The sequence below is a fragment of the Vicugna pacos genome, chromosome 11, assembly GCF_048564905.1.
Source record: "Vicugna pacos chromosome 11, VicPac4, whole genome shotgun sequence".
NCBI classification, from domain to species: domain Eukaryota; kingdom Metazoa; phylum Chordata; class Mammalia; order Artiodactyla; family Camelidae; genus Vicugna; species Vicugna pacos.
This window is the reverse complement of record NC_132997.1, coordinates 52632914-52653680: the sequence shown is the minus strand read 5'-3', so window position 1 is coordinate 52653680 and position 20767 is coordinate 52632914. Positions and strand designations below refer to the sequence as shown.

The window sequence follows — 20767 nt, the reverse complement described above, 5'->3', positions numbered from 1 at the left end:
CCCCAAGCACACCTCATTCAAGCTCTAAAGGAAAGCAGGAAAAGATGGACACATACACACCCCTCATGTTACTCTGCTGGGCTGGGAGACAAACCTTGCTCTGCTCGTACAAACTTTCGGGCTGTTTTGCAGACATGGCTCAAAGACTGGCTTGGGGGCACGGAGGGAAGGGAGCCTTGCGGAACACCGGCAGGGAGGGCTGGCCTGTGGAGCGATATGAGTAATCTAGCCGGGTTGAGGAAACCATCAAGCCATCACATGTGCAACAAATCTCTACCGAGGGCCTGAAGGCCTTGGGGAAAGTGGAAAGATCTGTGGACTGAAAGTCAGGAGGCTATTGGAGGCATCCCTTGCCCTCTCAGAGCCCATTTTCTCCTCTCTGAGAAGAAGGGCTTGGAGGTGTGGAGCATAGGAGATGCCTGGGAAGGATGCAGACCCTCTGGGGTCAGCAAGGCACGGCCAGATGGACAATTGTCCTCGCACGTCTGAAACAATAGCAGCTGTAGGCAGGCGTGGACCATGGTCAAATGAGTGTTTGCTGTGGCGGCTGAGGATAAAGGTCATCTAGAGGAGGTGGGACGAGAGCTGAGCCCTGAAGGTGGGGTTACAATGGCTGACGGCAGGCAGAGCATGGCCTAATTTGTGGGGGAAGAGATGGAAAGGAGGGGTTTTAACAGCAAAGACCCAGAGGGGAAAATGAGAAGAGTGACCCTGGCTGAAGAAAATACTGAAAGAAGCACCAATGGAGACTTGAGGCTGGAAAGAGGCTGAGGCCAGACGGGCCACCATGAAGGGCCGGAGTTCTCGGCGAGGAGTGTGTCCTGTGGGAACCAAACGGCTGTGCTTTCACAGGCAGTGTTAGGAGGCGACGATCAAATCCAGGGTGTTTTAGTTTTTTAAGCTAAACTGTAGCAAATTATCACCTACTTGGTGGCTGCTACCACAAATCACCCGAAATTTGGTGCCTGAAAAATGACACGAATGTACTATCTTACAGTTCCAACGGTTAGGAGTCTGATACGGGTAGCACTGGGCTAAAACTTAGGTGTTAGCAGGGCTGCCTTCCTTTCTGGAGGCTCTGCAGGAGAATCTGCTTCCTTACCTTTTCTGGCTTCTGCATTCCTTGGCTCATGGCTGCTCAGTCCATCCTGAAAGCGAGCAAAGGCTAAGCGTGGCCTTCTCATACCACGTCGCTCAGCCCTATTCTCCTCCCTTGGGCTTCCATTTTTAAGAACGCCTGTGATTACATGGGTCCCACCTGGATAATCCAGGCCACGCCCTATTTTAAGAGCATCTGATTAGTAGCATTAATTCCATCTGCAACCTTAACTGCGCTTGGCCATGTGAGGTAGCAGGTTCCAGGGATTAGGATGATTAGGCCATGGACCGTTGCTGGGGCTCTTAGTCTGCCTGCCATACCGGGCTAGTTATGGGGACTCCTTGCAAGCAGAAAAGGAGAAGGAGAGGGAGGAGAGGGAGGAGGAGAAGAAGGAGAAGAAAAGTGTACTGGCTTAAACAACTAAGGCCTCAGTGTCTTTTGTCTCTTTACTTCTTGCATCTGCTTTCCTCTCTGTGGGTTTTCAGGCAGTCACCCTCCAGGAGTGGCCTCCAGAAGCACTGACGTCCCACTGGGTCAGCAACATTAAAAAAGTCCCCTCTCCCAGTAGCTTTGGCATAACCCAGGACAATGAGTATTGACTCTGACCCAACTTCATCCAGGGCTGTCCCTGGACCAAACACTGGCCTAGAAGACAATGCCAATTGGCCAGGCACGAGTTTCACATGCACCCCTAGAGCTGAAACAGGGGAAGCCCCACCAAACCACATGGAATGGGATTTGGGGATAGGTGGTTCCTTAATAATCAGCAGCACACTACCCCCCAAAAAACAATGGTGGTAATAACTGCAACAGTATGAATTGTAATACTTAATGCCACAAAACCATACACTTAAAAATGATTATAATGGTAAATTTTATGTCACGCATATTTTAACACACACACACACAAAATCAATATACGCCACAGCATCAACCCTTGGACTTTTGCTAGGCCTGCTAGAAAAGAGGAGCTTTGTCTTTCCACAGAGATCACTAGGCTGGTGTGAGCCTGGCTTGAAGCGGCTGGGGCCACCACGTCACCATGTGGGGAGAAAACGTGGCTGAGAGCAGAGACAATGTGAGGAAAGCAGAGCCCAAAGGTGCAGTCAGATTCCTGATAATGATGAAGGTGACACCTGGACCCTGACGTGCCTGAAGCCCTGACCCATCCAATAATCTCTTATGCTTAGATCAGTCCACTTTGAGTCTCTGTTATCGGTAATTAAGAGTACAGACTTAAGGGAAAAAAAGATACACACACACACACAACAAAACTAAAGAAAGTTCCTCACGCCCCTCTGGAGGAAGATAGTAATCCTCAAAAAAATCACTCACCTATTCAAGTTACCTGTGCGTTCAAGCTAAGCTTATCAGTTCACAGGGCCAATGTTGAATGAAAAGATGTGATATTGTTACGTACATGAAGCAAACTCTATGTATAGTGATTTGCTTTAATTTAAAATATAAATTGGGAATTATTTCCTTAAAATAGTGGTTCTCAAAGTGTGGTTCCTGCCTCAGCAGCAACAGGAACCACTTGTTGGAAATGCAAACTCTCAGGCCCCCCAGACCCGCTGAACCACAAACTCTGGGCTGTGGCCAGCCATCTAGGTGCTCACGAGCCTTCCGGGTGACTGATGCAAGCTCAGGTTTGAGAACCATTTTCTCAAAGCATTCTTAATTTTGTTGTTCTCCTGAGCATTTTAAACGAGATTCACTTTCAACAATTAGACTTAACCATGGGGGAGGGGGTATATTTCAGTGGCAGTGAGGCGGGAAGCCCCATAAAAAGACCAGTAGGACCCCTAGGCAGGGCTGCTGCTCTCCTCCCAGCACTGTCCATTTCCCTGGCCCAGAGGCTTTATCTCACTTTTTGCCTCTAAAGAGGCTAATTTACACCTAGAATTCTATTGGTTCCCTGAGCTCACTTCTGATTGGTTATTACTCTCACTTCTGATTGGTCCACTTCCCTAACTTCTGATTGGTCCATATGTAGTACTACATTTGCCTGGAGCTCACTCCTGATTGGTCTATTTCTACAAAGCTTGTTCCTGGTTGGTCAACTTCTGTTGTACTTTATTTGCATATGATGTCACAAAGTGTAAAACTGGTAGCCTATAAAAGGCCTGTGTAAACCTACAGATAGGGTCCAGAGCTTGAAGTGTTAACTCATCTGGGCCTGCTGGCATCATAAACCTAAGTTCTCCAACTCTCTGAGTGCTGCTTGGTCTCTCGCCCAGATCCAGGTTGCTGTCACAGCTGAGCTATAAAACATTTTTCCACAACAGCAGGATGTGTGCGTAGCATGTATGAGGTCCTGGGTTCAATCCCCAATACTTCCAGTTAAAAATAAATAAATAAACAAAAAGATACAAGGAAAAAAATTTAAATTAAAAAATAATTAAAATAAATAAGGAAACCTAATTACCTCCTCCCCAAAACAAAGACCTAGACTTAACCAGGGATTTTCAGGGAATACAAATTATTTCATAAAGTGTATGCAATACACATGGGAGCACATGTGTCATATTAAAGCATTTGCCTTAAAATGTTTAAAATAAAATAATATATAACCATAATTTATTTTTTAAATGTTTAAAATAAAAAAAATTTTTTTTAAGTAGAGGTACTGGGGATTGAACCCAGAATCTTGTGCACGGTAAGCATGTGCTCTAGCCCTGAGCTAGACCCACCTCCCTATAACCATAATTTAAAGATTGAAAAGAAGAGGAAGAAGAGCAAGGGATGTTGGGTAGGAAACAGCAAGAGAAATCCACAAATAGCAGATGCCAGACAAGCTGGATCAAGGGCAGGCAGCCTGAAGGCCAGAAGACATCTGAAGGCTCTTAAAGTATTTAGATGTGAGATGTTGAGGAAATGGAAAGGAGACAGTAGAAAAAGCTTTAAATCAATGATTCTCAAACTTTTTAGTCTTAGGACCACTTTATACTTTTTTAAATTACTGAATTTTGTTGCTGATGGTTATATCCATTGATGTTTACCATATCAGAAAATAAAACTAAGAAAAACCTAAATAACAAGAATAAACTTACTACATATTAACATGTTTTATGATTAATAATTATATATTCTAATAACTGAGTAACTTTGCTGTACAGCTGAAACTAACACAGTATTGTAAATCATCTATACTTCAATAACAAAATAATTATACATTCCAAAATGAAAAAAACTAGTGAGAAGAGAGGCATTTTTACATGTTCTTACATTTTTTCAGATTTCTTTGATGTCCAGCTGACAAGACAGCTTGCTGGATTCTCATATCTGTCTCTACATTCAATCTATTATGAAACTATGTTATCACACAGCTTCTGAAACTCCACTGGACCTTGCAAGAGAAGGAGAATTAAAAAGGCATGTAACATCTTAGTATTATTGTGAAAAGAGCTCTGACCTCACAGATCCTTGAAAAGGTCTCAGGGATCCCCAAGGGTGCCTGGACACACTGAAAAAAACCTGTTACTCTTGGAAATAGACCTGGATTGAGTTCTGGTTATACTACTTTCTAGCTGTGTGGCCTTGGGCAAGTTATTTAACCTTTCTGAGCTTCCCTTTTCCCATCTGTAATGAAGCTCCCCTCATAGGTTGGTGGTGAGGGTTAAATTAAACAATATACATGCCTGGGACACATTTAGCACTGAGCAGATGTGACCCATTTCTGTTGTTACTGAAGTTCGGGGCTGGGGTGACTGGGTAAGTAGTGGTGTCATTGCCAGGAATAGGGATGTAAAGGGTGGGAGGAGCAGGGAGGGTCAAGAAAAACTTGATTGGGTCCTGGTGAGTTTGAACTGATGATGGGCCACCCAGAAGGACCAGCCAGGCTAGAGCTCTGGGGTCAGATCCCAGCTGGAGGTCAAGACTTGTGAAAGGCAGTTTCACAGGAGGAAATGGAAGACGTAAAGGCCAAGAATGCCAGCTCTGTGAGGGCAGGAACAGTGCTGTTGGGCCCTTGCTCTGAGAACAGTGTGGGGCATGAAGTGAGGTACTGAGTTATGTTTGGTAAGGAGGCTGAATGCAGTCTGGGTGGAAATCCACTGCTCAGGACTGGAAGTGGAAATAAACCAGGGAAAGCGAAGGACGACCAGTCCTGGGGCCATGGAGAGGCAGGAACAACTCCGATGCTAGGAGAAGAACAGGATGCCAGTCTCCTCTGGGAATGTTTGCTTTTCATCAACAAGGACTCCTTCCTGAAGTTTTGGTTGAGACACTCACCTTTTGAATTGGACCACTGAACTAGGCTCCAAGTCTGGACAGACAGGGATCAGCGAGGGGTCTTGGCTGTGCTCTGGCCCTTTAGGTGTCTCTGCACACTTGGTTGCTCATTTACATAGGTTACCTTGCCCTTGGGTTGTTTTATTTCCTTTTGTGGGACGGAGAGAAAGTGTGCTTTAATGTGATTCTTGAAGTTGGGATTTACAGCAGAAGATCATCGACACCCTAGCCTTTACTGTCTCACAGAAGCAGAAAGAGGAGGTACAATTCAGACACCAGTGTCTCTTCTCCATGTGTGTCTGCTCCTGCTGCGGATGTGCAGGGGGTACAGGGATGGGGACCCTCCCTCTCCACCCTCCCCTTGGTCCAATTCTTTCTTTTTCCAGGATATGCATGCAGGCTATCATCTTGGAGTCCGCAGATATGTGTCCCCATAATTCTTCTAACAAGCCTGGAATGGACATTTTTAAGGTCACTATAACTTCAACAAAGTCATTCTTTCTTAATTTTAACTTTTACTTCAGTATCTTAAGGCAGTGTCAATGGCTGAAAACTATTGGATAGTGGAGATCTTGGGAACTTATCTAGATTTTTGGATTTTAATTCTTAGGGAAATAATGCCATTTTATATGCATGTTTGCTATAAGCTTTATGTTTTTAGGCTTAACTTTGTCATATAAGAACTCTCTGCTGAGGGGCTCCTGGTGATCCTTTCTTGGATGGATGTATCTGATAGTCTGATCCTTCCTGTAATGTGACAAAGGACACAGCCTGGGGATAGAATCTGGTCTTCCTTCAGCTAGTGCACTACCATCACTGCCCTCAGGGTGGAGCTCAGAAGTTACCCCAAGGTCAGGCCATCTGGAGACCACAGATGACACCTGTGGCTTTCGTGTTCTTGGAAGGAGTGGGTCATGAGGATGTGTCCCTGCTCCAAGCTACTCTCTGAGCCTGAGAGAATGCATGAACCTGGTTGGGAAGGTGGCTCAGCTGGTACTGACACTCACATTGAAGGAAGTCCAGAGGCCTGGATCCCTCCCATATTCTGCTGCTGCAGGAGCCCTGCTTAGACTTGACCACACTCACCATGTGCCAGACACTGGGCAAAGCTCTAATGTATGCACCCTGTCTGACTCTCCCAACACCTTTATGTCATCACTGAGGCCAAAGTCACCAAGCCAATAAGTGCCTGAGATTGTTCATTTTATGTATCAGCCTGGCTAGGCCCTGTTGTTTGGTCAAACACCAATTTAGATGTCATTGGGAAGGTATTTTTAAGCTGCTTAGTCTGTTCAGGGTGCTGTAACAAAGTACCATAGACTTGGGGGCTGATAAACAACAGAAATTCATTTCCCACAGTTCTGGAGCCTGGAAGTCCATGATCAGGGTGTCAGCCTTCCAGGTTGCAGATGACTGTCTTCTGGCAGTGTCTTCACATGGAAGGAGAAGGAGCTAGCTTTCTGGCCTCTGCTTAAAAAAGACATTCATGAGGGTTCCACCCTCATGATCTAATTATCTCCCAGAGGCCCACCTCCCAATACCATCACACTGGGATTAGGGTTTCAACATTTGAATTTGGAGGTGGGACACAATCATTCCATTGCAAATGAGATTAACATTTAAATCACTGGACTTTTGAGTAAAGCAGACTACCTCCCATACTGTGTACAGGCCTCATCCAATCAGTTGCAGGCCTTAAAAGAAAAAACTGAGGTCCCCCAGGAGGAAGGGATTCTGTCTCCAGACTGCCCTTGAACTCAAGACTGCAGCATCAACTCCTGCGGGAATTTCCAGCCTGCTGGCCTTCCCTGCAAATTTTGGACTTACCCCAACAATCACATTAGCCAACTTCTTTAAGTCAGTCTCTTGCTCTCTCTCCCTCTCTCTGTATATTGTATATCCTGTTCCTCTGGAGAACCTTGGTGAATGACTAAGATGGGATCTGAGCCCAGCTTGGACTCCAAAGCCATGGAGCTTAGTCACTACTCCATTCTGCCTTCCAACTGTTGATAGTGCTTATTGACTGGAAGAGTAATCCAAGGCCCAACTGAGCAAAGCACCAGGAATATTAAGTCCAGAGACTCCCATGTCTTTGCCTAGTGAGGGGAGCCCCAGGAACTGAGCCCCAAGTCTTACTGATTCCCTGTCAGCACTGGCTTTCCCTGCTGGCAGAAATCACTGTCCCAGCTACCTAAGTGTGAACTGCCTGCTTAGACCCCTTGAATCTTCTACTTTACTTTGGATGCAGACCTGTTTTTAGTTATTTCTGTATATATAATAGCCAGCTTACTATTTTTTTTCTTTTCACTGTGTGCATCACTTATGTGAGCAATGTTATGCTGGAAAAGGCAGATGCCTCTATAGGAAACTGTGGGGTCTGAATGTGTCTGTGTGTCTCTGTGATGTGTGTAGTCAGAATACATTTGTGTGGTTTGGGTGTGGCTTCCTTCATCAGCACAGGGTCAACAGTGCTTGTGAATCATCTATGAACCCATTCATTCATTTATTAATTCATCACATCCCTGAAGCCTGGGTTTGAGGGGAAGTGAGGAGCAGTAGAGTTGGGACTCATAGGTTCTTTACTGTCTTAGCTATTTGTCATTTCAACCAAGGTACTGTGAACCTAGTAACATTCCCCATTTGAGTCAAAGATATTGGCACTTTTTATATAAACAGCTCATACAACTCAGTATCAGAAAAACAAACAACCCAATCAAAAAAATGGGCGGAAGACCTAACTAGGCATTTCTCCAAAGAAGACATGCAGATGGCCAACAGGCACATGAATAAATGTTCAACATTGCTAGTTTGTAGAGAAATGTAGATCAAAACCACAGTGAGGAATCACTTCATACCAGTCAGAATGGCCATCATCAAAAAGTCTACAAATAATAAATGCTGGAGAGGGCGTGGAGAAGAGAGAACTTTTCTACACTGTTGGTGGGAATGTAAATTGGTGCAGCCACTATGAAGAACAGTAGGGAGGTTTCTTAAAAAACTAAAAATAGAGTTACTATATGATCCAGCAATCCACTCCTGGGCATATATCTATAAAAGATGAAAATTCTAATTTGAAAAGATACATGCACCCTGATATTCTTAATAGCACTGTTTACAGTAGCCAAGACATGGAAACAACCCAAGTGCCCATCAACAGACAATTGGCTTAAGAAGATGTGATATGTATATACAATGGAATATTGCTCAGCCATAAAAAAGATGAATACTGCCATTTGCAGCAACATAGATGGACCTAGAGAATATCATACTACATGAAGTCAGACAAAGGCAAATGCCTTATATCAATTATATGTGGAATCTAAAAAATAATACAAATGAGTCTATATATAAAACAGAAACAGACTCACAGACAAACTTACAGTTACCAAAGGGGAGGTAGAGGGATGGGGAGGAGTAAGTTAGGAGTTTGGGATTAACATACACACACTACTATACATAAAATAAATAAGCAACAAGGATTTCTGTATAGCACAGGGAACTATATTCAATATCTTATAATAACATATAATGGAAATAATCTGAAAAAAGGGTATATAACTGAATCACTTTGCTGTACACCAGAAACTAACACAATATTGCAAATCAACTACACTTCAATTAAAAAAAAAAAGATACTGGCATTTTTTTAGAGCAGGCCAGCCAAAAGCGACATCCTTAACTGTTAACTCCACAGACTGTCTGTGAATCCCACTACAGCACCTTCACTTTGTGCCCCTAATATGTGATTTTGTAGACTTGGTGCCTATGATTCCACATTCTGGCATCACCCAGACCTGGGCTTGGCCCCCTCTCATACCATTCACCAGCTGTGTAATCTTGGTCTCATGACAATCTCTCTCAGCTTCCCTTTCTTATCTATAATATTAATCTGAGGAAAATAACAGTTTTATATTTACCTGGTGGGCTTGTTGGGGACTTTAGTGAGATGATATATACTATAAATAGCCTTGAATAAGTGCTAAATAAATATTTTACTTAATATTTATTTAATAAATAAAAGCTTCCATAATGTTATTTTATTTTTGTTACTTATCTTATATACATTCTTGATTCCTCAAGGACAAGAACCATTTTTCCCCCTTTTCCTTGTATTCTCCACCTTATTCTAAATAGGACTTTGGGCAAATTTCAGCAGGTTGATGAGAAAAAAAGAATTTAAAAAATGAAGATATAAACACAAAATGGAGCCAGTCAAGAGACTAATACAGAAATGGACATCATCACTTTGGGTCACAGGATTGACTCTGAGCTTCCTAGCAACCAATGAAAAAAGGGAAACTAGATAAATTACAAAGTTCAACATTGTCCCTGAAATAAAATAAGCTAATGATGCAGGAAAAACACACCCTGGGCTGGATTTTTTCCTTCTCAGTATGCTTCCTCCTTGACTTTGTGATTCATTTTGCTGAAGGGAAGCCCATTTATGGAAAAGTGTTACAGAATATGATAGAGGTTCTAGCCCTCAGTAGAGGCCCAGCCCTGACTGTCATCAGCTGATCCAATAGAGAAGACCTAGTTCCTGGCCCAGAGAACTAATCTTGCAATAGGCCTGTGTTTCTAAAACCAAAAGCATCACATGCAGATAATAAACAAGATATGTGCACACTGTGGTTAGGGTGTTTCATAGCAACCCTTGTTTCCTCTCTTTTGCAACTTCAGGTTCAGTGGAACTTGATCTAAACATGAGTCAAGGAGACCCAGTTCTCAGGCTGATAAAATTTATGTCTGGGACCTAAGTTAATTTGAATTTCCACTTCCATGCCTTGCATTTATCTAACCCAACAATTGGCAAAGCTTTATCGAGCACTTCTTTTGTGCCAGGCCCCTGTACTGGGCCCTGCCTGGGAATCCAGTCTTCCAGTAAAGAGGCTAAGGAGGAAGTGCAGGTAATCAAGGTTTTGGGAACTCAGAAGAGGGAGCCTGCCGACTCAGGGAGCTGGAGAGGACTGGAAACTTCTTGGAGGAGGTGGGACTAGAAGGATGAGAAGGGGCAGGGGAGAAAAGAGGGCATGTGTGATGAAGAGGACTCAGGCTAGGATGGTCCAGTGGTGCTCGGGCACCAGGAGGAGCTTCTCCTGCATGGAGTAGCAGCAGTCCATGAAGAGGGGAAGGGGAAGAGAGTGTGGATGTCAGGATGTTCTGTGAGGCCAAGGCTACTGGAGCTGCATCCTGCCCCCGCATCATCCACCCAGCACCAGGGAGAGGGAGAAATGCATGCTTGTTCTTCAGGGCACCACCAGGGGATCTTTGGGAGTAATCCAATATGGGATTCTCTGAAACAATTTGTTACTTTGGAGTTTATGGACTTTTAAAAATACATGGTCTTGGGGAAAAAAAAATGGTCTCTAAGTAAGTGTGGCTGAGAGTCAACATTAACATTTCTGTTGATAGAAATAGCAGGATCCGAGCCATGAGCTTTGCGGGAAATCTGTAGTGTCACCTGGGATCATGTTAAGACTCTGAATTGGCTGCAGGAATATTTTTTTTCCCATTTTGGGGGGAAGGGGGAGGAAATAACTATGAATGTCTTTATTTTGGCATCTTGGGAGGAAATCAAGGAAGTGGTTTGATGTGCTGGTGTCTGAAACATCTGATTCTTTATCAAGCCACTAGACTACATTTTTGAAAGAAAGTTCCCAGTTAGGTGGGGAAGGGAGGACTGGGTTCAGGAATCTGCCTCTGCAGGGCTCTTCTAGCGGTAAATGACTTATCTCTTAGATTTCCATTCTGCAATGCAAGGAAATGGAGACTCAGAGGGGTGAAAACAAAAACTTGCCCAAAGTCACAGAGCTAGAAAGTGGCAGGAGTCCAGCTTCAAAATTCAGGCAACTGCAAAGCCCCCCCTCATTCTGCCACGCCACCTTCCTTAGGAAAAAGAAACCAATCCAAAGGCAACCGCAAGGGAATCATTAGGAGAACTCTTCCTGTGGAGGATTCCTGGGCCATTTCCCCAGAGATTCAGGTGTAATGGGCCTGAGGCTCAGGCACCTACGTTTTCAACCAGCCCCCCAGGTGATTCTGATGACCAGCCAGATTTGGGGACCCTCATTTTAAAAGAGCCTTCACTGAAGGTCTACCCTGGGTCGGGGCTGAAGGATTTCTACTGGGGAGCCTTCCTCTGAGGGGCAGGGTGGAGACCCAGATGATAAATAGGCTCCTGATGAGGAAGATGGAGCAAGAGCCAAAAAAGAGGAAGCTGTCTTTTCCGCGGAAACTTCTGTGAGAACTAAGATGGGGCAGAAGGATGTGTCATACTTGCCGGTACAAGAAGCTGTGGAAACTGGTGCTTGCTAACTTCAGCTCCCACTCCAACCCCTCCCTGCTGCTGATGTCACACCAAGAATCTTAGCTCCAGGGCTGGGGGCCCCAAGGCATGGCTTCCAGTTCACCCCATGTGGAGTAAGGCTCCCCCTTCTCTGTCCACAGACTCCTGTGCTGTGAAATGAAGGCACTGGACTCAATCCTCAGCCTATAGATCTGTACCCACTGCAGGGGTTCTTAATCTTTTGAGGGACTCAGATTCCTCTGAAAATACAGTAAAACTATGAACCCTCCCTCTTCTGAGGAACAAGAACATGCACGTGCAAATTTTGGCCCACAATTTCAGGGAAATTGATGGACTTCCCAAAGCTCATTCATGGGCCCCAAGTGAAGCACTGCCAGTCTGTCTGGAAATGTCTTTTTTTTTTTTTTGTACTTTGGGTTTTTTTTTTTTAATTTTTAAAATTTTAATGGAGGTTCTTGAACTCAGGACCTTGTGCATGCTAAGCATGCACTCTACCACTGAGCTATACAAACCCCTCCGGAAATGTCTGTGACTATGTTGTCACAGGCAGCCTCTAGCCACATGTAGCCACTTAGCGCTTGAAATGTGGCTGGTCTGAATTGAGAAGCACTGTATGTGCAAAGTGCACACTGGATTTTGAAGACTTCGTATGAAAAAGAAGAATGAAAATTTCTCAATAATTTTTATATTGGTTATAGATTAAAAGAGAAGTCAGGTATTTGGAGTTAAATAAAATATTTTATTAACATTAATTTCACTTGTTTCTTTTTACTTTTTAGAAGCGTGGCGAGAACACCTGAAATGACATCTGTGACCGGCAGGTATCTATTGGGCAGCACTGCCCTGTGATGCCATCCTGGTGGTAGGGACTCCCTGTGCCCTTCACAATGTCTGCTTGCTTCATGCAGCCGGTCACTTCCTCTTTCTGGAAGATGCAGTTACGAGAATGGACAGGGAAATCTTTGCAAGCACATGCTGTTAAGTCATGTCTTTCCAACAGTGAAAGCTCCTTGAGGGCAGGGGCAGGTCTAAAGCTTCTGGGTCCCTCCAGGGATGGGCACTCAGCAGATAGAGTGGTCCATCTTTAGCCACTTAAGAGACTAGAGTTCCAGGTAACATTGGTGTCTTATCTCCTAGGGCTACCCTAACAAAGCGCTGTAAACTGGCTGGCTTAAAACAGAAATTTATTCTCTCACAGTTCTGAAGACCAGAAGTCAGAAGTCAAGTGTTGGCAGGGCCATGCTCCGTTTGAAGGCTCTAGGGGAGAATCCCTCTTTCTCTTTTCCTAACTTCTGGTGGTGGCTCAAAATCCTTGGCTGGCAGATGCATCACTCCAATCTCTGCCACCGTGGTCCTGTGGCCTTCTCCCTCTGCTTTACATCTTCCCTTTGTGACCAAATTGTCCTCTTTCTATAAGGGCAACTGAACTAGGGCCTGTCCTAATGCAGTGTGACCTTGTTTTTAACTTGATTACATCTACCAAGACCCTATTTTCAAGCAAGGTCACATTTTGAGGTTCCCGTGGACATGAGTTTTTGGGAGACACTACTCAATCCAGTACAGTTGGTGACTATCTTTTCTGAGAAAGATATTTCCAAAGAATCTGGTTAGTGCTTTGGTAGTTTCCCCAGGATCTACTAATCTTAAGAAGGGGCAGAACAGAGTACTTAGTGTGTGGCAGGCACTGGTCTAGACTCTAGGGACTCAACGATGAACAAGGCACAGCCTCTGCCCCATAGAAACCACTTTCTAGTGATGGAGACAATCGGTCAATACACTGGCACATAATACAAGGTTGTGGTAAGCAGTAGGGGATAGAGAAGAACAGAGTCATAGAGGTGCTGGGTTATTTTTGACAGGATGGGGTGGGCAGGGAAGACCACTCTAAGGTGACATTTGAGAGTAGAGCCCAGGTGACAGTGAGTTGCAGAAGTACTTGGGGGCAGAGATTCAGGCAGAGACAAGAACAAGTGCAAAGCCTCTGAAATCAGGCTGTACTTGATGAGTTCAAGGAACACAGGAAGAGCACAGGTGACGTGGGTCACCCACCGAAGGTGCCAGGGCCAGGATGGAGCAATGAGATGGTGCAGGCTGGGGGCTGGGCATCTGGGCCCCTCTGTCCAGAGCTGCTGGACTTGGGTAGGGGGTGGCAGTGGGGAGGGACCTTCCAAGGCTTCTGGCTCAAGGGTTTCACTTCCTCCAGCCCCACTTCCCCCACTGTTTGGCTGGAGTGGAGGCTGTTTGTCCCTGGGTCTCACTGCAGCAGTGCAAGGCCATTGTCACATTGTTTTTTTCCAGACAATAAGAATGGAATTGGGTCTTTTCTCTGCTACTTGATTTGAAGCTCAAGATCCTAAAACCCTTTCCTCCATTTCTTCCTTGCTTCCTCCAGGAGCTGGCCTCAGACTTTTCAGTCTGTCTCTCCAGGGTTTGAGGCTGGCTTCTGCTTTTCTCTGGAAGGAGGCAAGCAGCCCCTGGGCTCCTGCAGAGGTAGGCTCTCCACCTGGCTCACTCTTTCACCTCCTCTGAGTCTTCACTCAGTGCCACCTTCGCAGGTGAGCTCCCTGACACTATTTAAGAAGAGTGCATCCCACCGCAAACTGCCTGTCCTCTTTACTTTGTTCATTTCCCATATAGCACACTGTGCAAATTCCCTAAGCGTGGCGTGTTATTTAATGTCCACTCTTCCTCACCCCTATCCTACTAAATTGTAAACTCCATGAAGGCAAAGATTTGGACCTTTTCTTCACTGATACAGCCCAAGCACCTAGCATAGAGGCTGGCACATGGTAGCAATTCAAATATTTGGGGATTGAAATAAACCAGTGAATGTGGCAGAAAGGACAGGCCCAGCCAGGGATCAGCAGGAGGGCCTCCTCCAGGGCTGTGATGGGTTGTGGAAAAGAATCTTAAGTGGCTGGATTAGAAGAGTCCAGAATGATTACTCTCTTGTGCCTTCCCCTACAAGGGAACTGAGATGCAGTGAACAGAAAGGAATTCTTTAGGATACTTCTGGAGTGTGCCAGGCTCGGCGTCAGAGGCAGAGAGGCAGTGGGGAGTAGAGCTGGATGCAGGGCCTGCCCTCAGGGATTCACGTTCTAACTGGGGTGGGCAGGTCCCCCTCCTTGCACAACTCCAGGGGGTATCTTTTCATAGAACACAATAGAAGTGGTGCCTCTGGAGTTCTTATAAGACAGTTGCCAAGGTGCGGACAGGTTGGGGATGGGCTCACAAAAAAAACGGCACAACCATGCAGGTGTGACAGCTCAGAGGGAAGAGCCAACCCAAGAGCATCACCAGCCCAAGGCCAGGAGGAGCATGGGCCAAAGATGGCCTCGGTGGGGTTCTTTGTGCCCCGCGTGAGGCCTAGCCCAGGCCAGTGCCCAGTAGGTGGAGGCTTCCTGAGGGGACGGTGATGCCTGGGCTCCGGTCTCAGGAGCAGAGCTCCGGCCTGCTCTAGCGCCCAGCCCCCTAACCCGGTGGAGCTCACTCCCCTTGCTTCTGTTCCTTTAACTGGTGGCTCTTCACTCTAGCTGCACCAAGGTGAATCTAAAATCCCCTGGGGAGTTTAAAAAAAACCACCACGAGATTCTGGGGCCCCATCCTCAGGGATTCCGATTCAGGTGATCAGGAGTGGGCCGGGCGTCACCTCACCAGGTGATTTTAACGTGTGGCCAGTTTGGGAACCACTGCCCTGGAAGTTCCACTATTGTCCCAGTGCTAAGGAAGGATCCAAGGTAAGGAGTCTTAACTCCACAACTCCACAAATAGAATTCAAAGGAATTTGTGAACTTGAATGGAAATAAATCACACCTTCGCCAACCTCTAACTGGAATTGAGCATTTTCTTCTATTATGGAGGTGGGTGTCAAACAATAGTGTCAACGGTGTCTGTGACTTGGCCACCCATAGAAGTCACAGGTATTGTCATGTCACTTTATAGTTGTGTGGGTATCCTGAAATATCATTTAAGTTCATCCCTACTTCAAAATTAAGATAAGTATTAGACTTGCCCTAGACTTTGTTATTGAATGCATTAATATAGATGTGCATATAACACTATATCACAATTTTTTAAATATTTTGATTACTGGTATTCAATATGATCATTTTCACTGAAATTCTATGTATACTATATGCATTTAAAACAGTATTCTGAGAGGGGTCCAGAGGCTTCCACAGATGGCCAAAGGGGTCCTTGACCAAAGCAAAGATATGCCTTCAGAGAAGGGTCCCTGCTGACCCCAAAGAAGACAAGTAACACAAGTAGAAACAACAACTCTCTCTCTTGTCCTGTGAGGCCTTTGGGCAAAGGTCACACCATTCATGGTCAGGGCTGTCTGACCTCCCCTTGGGGTGGGCATGGGCACCCCAGCTCATTCACTCCATTTCCCATCTCTTGGCAAAAGTGCCCCTTCACCCACCTTGGCAGCCCTGGAAGAGGCCCTCCTGTTGATGCCTGGCTGGGGCTGTCCTTTCTGCCACAACAGCCTGCTGGGGGGATGGCAGGGGAGCAACCCAGACAGTAAGGAAACAAGAAGAGCTCGGATTGGAGGAGAGGGATGGATCCCTGAGTCCAGGCTGGTGCCTGTGGACCACTGGCTCCTTGCTGCCTTCTCACCACTCCGTCTCACCCCTATTATTAGTATAATAATCAACCAGAGGGAGGAAAGGGGAGAGCCATCAATTTAGAGCCCTTCTTCAATTCAGCAGACGCAGGGCATCCAAGGCTGAGCCAGATACAACCCCTGCCCTCTGGGAGCTCTCAGTTTGGAGAGGGGATCAGAGCAAAGAACTCAGAGTAGGCAGAGGTTAAAACCTTATAAAGGTGTGAGGCTGGTATAGGTGTGTAGAGCAAATCAGAAACAACTAGGTTAATTTTAAATGGTGCTTCCTGGGCTGTTGGAGGGTTGCTCAGTGGGGCCAAGGCTCTTTGATGGAAATGAGAAGTAGAGGCGCAGGCAAGAGCTACAAGAGTCTGGGCCCACTTTCTGGGCTGCTCAGCTTGTGCTGAGAAGAGATCATTTCCAGGCAGCCTGGATGCAAAAGCCTGTGGCCTACTTTCCATTCAGATTTTGGCAAGGGCAAACAGTCGGGGTCACTGTTGTTTGGTTCTTGTTAAAACACTGAACCTTTTCTCTGCTTGAGGGGGAAGGTCTTAGATGGAGTCGAGGCTAGGGTATTGGCTGCCCAGCTCATAGCAGTGTCCCTGGGGCCCCTCCCCTGCCCCATGGACATGCACACTGTGGACAACACGCCCATCCACTGGTGATCAGTTGGCGAGAGGTGGCTGTGTCACCCTGGGGGAACTTGACCTTTTGGCTCTACAGCCAAAAACAAGGCTTTGTTAAACAAAAAGAATAATAGTTGTGGGTGGCAGGAATCCTGGAGGGGGATCAGAGAGCTCTGGGCAGAGGTCTGAGCTGTGTGGGAGGTCACTGAGGGAAAAGCCTGCATAAAACCCTGTCAAATGGCAAGGCCAGGAAATGGCCCCCATGGTGCCCAGAGTCAGAGAACAGGGCCCTCAGACATGACCTTTATCCTCATGGGGTCCAGAAAGTCTTTCAGTCCCTGGTGCAACTTACAGATGCTTCTCCCCAGGAGAATACATGTGTACCATACAAATTCTGCACATCATTTAGAGGTTCTCAATTAAAGGGTGGAAACTCCATGTTTGGAGGAGAAAGACATAAAGCTAGAGACGTGGAATGAATTCCCCATGACCCATCACATGGCTGGTGGTAGGGCCAGGATCCCAGGTCTGATGCCCTTTCCCCTTCCCTACACTGTCTTCTTTGAAGAGGAACTGGAAAGGAGGGCAAGCCACACTTCTGGTTCCAAACCATACCCAGGAAACTAACTGGTGGAAATACACACAGAGTACCATGGGCACCAAATGTGACAGTGGCCTCTAATCCTCCCAGTTCTCATCCTCCCTCTGAATTCTTGATTCCGTTGCAAAAAAGACCAATAGGTTTTCTCCTTTAGGCATAATCTGGGGAAATTACAAAGAGTCTTCTAGCCTCTTGTATAATTCAAGACATTCTTCCTCAAGCAGAGAAAGTTTTCAGCATTTTAACAAGAGCCAAACCACAGTGACCCCACAGAGTCCACCTTGCTGAAATCATAAGTAGGCTGAAGCCTTCGTGCCTGGGCTGCCTGGAAGTGGTGTCTTCTCGGCCTGAGATGAGCAGCACAGGACAGAGACGTCTTCCCAGGCACCCCTGGTACTGGTTGAAGGGCTGTTGGTGACAAAAGGAACCTGCTGGAAACAAGTAGAGGATCACCCATGATCTCCCATCTGCCCCCACCTACAAACAAGGAGGAAAGGGTGGGTAATGTGCTTCTAGTGAGCTAATCCCTCCCACAATCGGGACTGATCCCCAAAGGGCTCATGAGTGATTCAGGCTGCAGGTATCTGAGGCTGGGGTTCGAGAGAGCTATGTCCAGAGGCCCTGGATTTTCTGAGTCAATGTTCATTTCTGACATACTATTTCCCTTCAACCGTGCATCCTGGTTATTGATTCAGAACACATGTCATTATGAAGGATCTGGGGCAAAACCCTGGGTTAGCTGGTGTGGGCAGGTGTCAGTGGGATCTGTAGGAGTACGTGGATTTGAGAGTTCTGTCCCTAGTGTTTACTCTCTGGGTCTGATTGGTTTCTGTTTAATATCAGTTCAGTGTGGACAGTTCATTCCTCTTCTCTGTTTCCTCTCTTCCTTCTTTCTGTTTTCTTCCGTATTGCCCAATCTTAGCCATCACCAAAGGGAAGTCAACTTCCTCTTCCTGCCTCCAAACAATCAATTTTTAAATTTCATGGTCAATTTTGACCAATTTGGGGCAAAATACAGACTGATTAGTGAAGAGTCTATCTGAATATTTGAAAAGGGGAATCTGATAAGAATGGTTTATAATTAGCATGTTCCTTGACTAATTTGAGGTCTTAGAAGAGTTTATTCTCTTGAATTTTCTTAAATCATTAACAGTCTACCCCCAAACACCCCCAAGCTTGGATCTTGTCTGAACAGTTTATTTTCTCTATCTCAGGAGTTTACTAAGTGAAGGTAAATTTCACATCCCCTCCTGCCAAAAAGAGTGAGAGTTCTCTGAGTCCAGAATTCTATTGGGGGGGCGCCTTCTGTGAAAAATTCTCCTGGTTTCTAAGTGCCTCTGAATACAAAACGGACATGAAACAGAAGTTGCCGTGGCCTCAACACTCCAGGAAGCTCAGGTACCATGATGAGACTTGCAGGAACAATAAGACTCCCGAGTAGCTGCTGCCTCCCAGTATTGCCACAGGAAAACTTGGAAAGCCACTTTAAAAATTATATATACATATGTATGTGTGTATGACTTTTATTTTTGAATTCTTGCTCATTGCAACAGAAAAATTCTGTGACCACTTTTGTTACAAATAAGCAGCTCCCCCTTAATGAAGCCCACATGAAGAAAAGACACCGTTCAAAGCCAAAGATGATACTACTCCTCCCACTCTTCTGAAGATTAAATATGGGACACGCACTACTGATATGTGGTCACCTTTGCAGGGCAGCATTGAGTCGGAGGAATTTTTAATATCCTCTGTCATAACTCTTGAGTAATGTGTTAAAGCCAATCCAGGAAACCTCCTAGGAAAAGAGCATACTTCAAGAGTTACAGATTTCTCAGACTGGTGGACTGACAATGAGGCATGGAAGTTTAGGAATTACACAATCTCTGCTCACATGCATTTCTTAATAGTTCACTGGATACAGTGAAGTGAATACTTTTTGTTCCTGTTGGCATTTCATAAAAATAGCAAAAGAAGTATTTATGAGGTTAGGAGAGGAAAAAGCCCTAACAGAAAATTCTGTTCCATTCCACCCAGCGTACATGATAGCGATCAGAGGACGTCTCGGAGAGCTCGCTTTCCTTCTGACCTTGTGTACTTCCTGTACTTGGCTGCCCCGGCTGCGCTCCAGCTCCTTTGCAGCGCTGCCACGAGGAGACTGGTGACAACTATCAGTGTTTACCCGGCATGAGAAGGCACTTCTGCAGCTCACTGCAGATCCACCACAGATGGCTCTGAGGGGTCTCTTCCATTTCACAGATGAGAAAAAGGCTCAGCAACCCGCCTAGGTCAGGCAGTGGCAGAGCAGAGCTTAGGGCCCAGGTCTGTCTGGCTCCAGCACCTGTGTTCCTGTGGCCCTACCGCCTACTCTATGACTCTGCCCCATTTGTTTTTCTCCCCAACATTTTTTTTTTCAGTACAGAAGTGAGAAAGTCTGGCTTCAAGATGCTCACAATCTGGTTAAGGAGAAAAGATGAATAGATTAAAAAGCATTTCCTTCTTTGTACTACGAGGAGCCTGGCATTCAGGGATTCTACTTGGAGCATTGAACCAGATGAGCTGACTTGCAAGACCCCGGAACAGGACACTGTGGAATTCTGGTTAATTCTGGCCAGAGCTGTGTGTACGGGGCAGTGGTGGGGAAATGCAGTGGGAAACTGCAAGTTAGAAGGACCAGGATGTAAACTCCTGAATGATGGCTAGAGTGTGGACAGTATAACAGCAACCTCCACAGCTAGTACCAGAGCCAGGTTTTCAGTGCTTTATAGGTTTTGATGCAGTGAATCCATCTTATACTCCTCAGAGTAGGTACTGTTGCTCTGCTTGTTTTATGAGAAACAGAGGCCTAGAGGGTAGGGAACTTGGCTAAGTCCCCTAACTAGTATGTGGGGAGTGGGGATTTGAAACTGGGCTGAATGGCTCCAAGCCCAAGCTCTTCCTCACCACACAAAGGACAGGATAAGTTAAGCCATACCCTCTTGTCTCTTTACCATTACGCTTGCCAAAAGTGTAATTATTTGCTGTCTGTTTCTCCCACTAGACTATGTCTCTGAGAAAGAAGGGATTGTGTCTGTCTTGCTCTCAGAGATAATTTCAGCACATAAACTAGTGACTGGTACTTGGAAGGCACTTAAAAGTTTTGAAGAATGGATGAAATGCATTGGATACAAAGAGGATTCCTTTTCATGAGCAACCCCCACCTGTCCCCATTCAACAGCTGGTGAATATGAGCAAATCACCTCACTTCCTCCCCACCCCAGTTTCCTCATCAGCAAATTGAGGATGATGACAAAGGTGA

At 45.7% G+C, this 20767-nt stretch overlaps 1 long non-coding RNA gene across 4 annotated transcripts in view; it reads right to left on the bottom strand.

Annotated features, from left to right (window-relative positions):
• Positions 1–20767, bottom strand: part of LOC140699321 (uncharacterized) — a 56859-nt gene that overhangs the window by 26735 nt on the left and 9357 nt on the right. For 2 of the 4 annotated variants that reach the window (XR_012077384.1, XR_012077385.1), the window contains exon 4: positions 4328–4448. This is a non-coding gene — a long non-coding RNA (uncharacterized lncRNA). Of the gene's footprint in view, positions 1–1102; positions 1149–4327; positions 4449–18979; positions 19926–20767 lie in introns of those variants that run through there. The other 2 variants (XR_012077387.1, XR_012077386.1) reach the window with 2 other exon arrangements.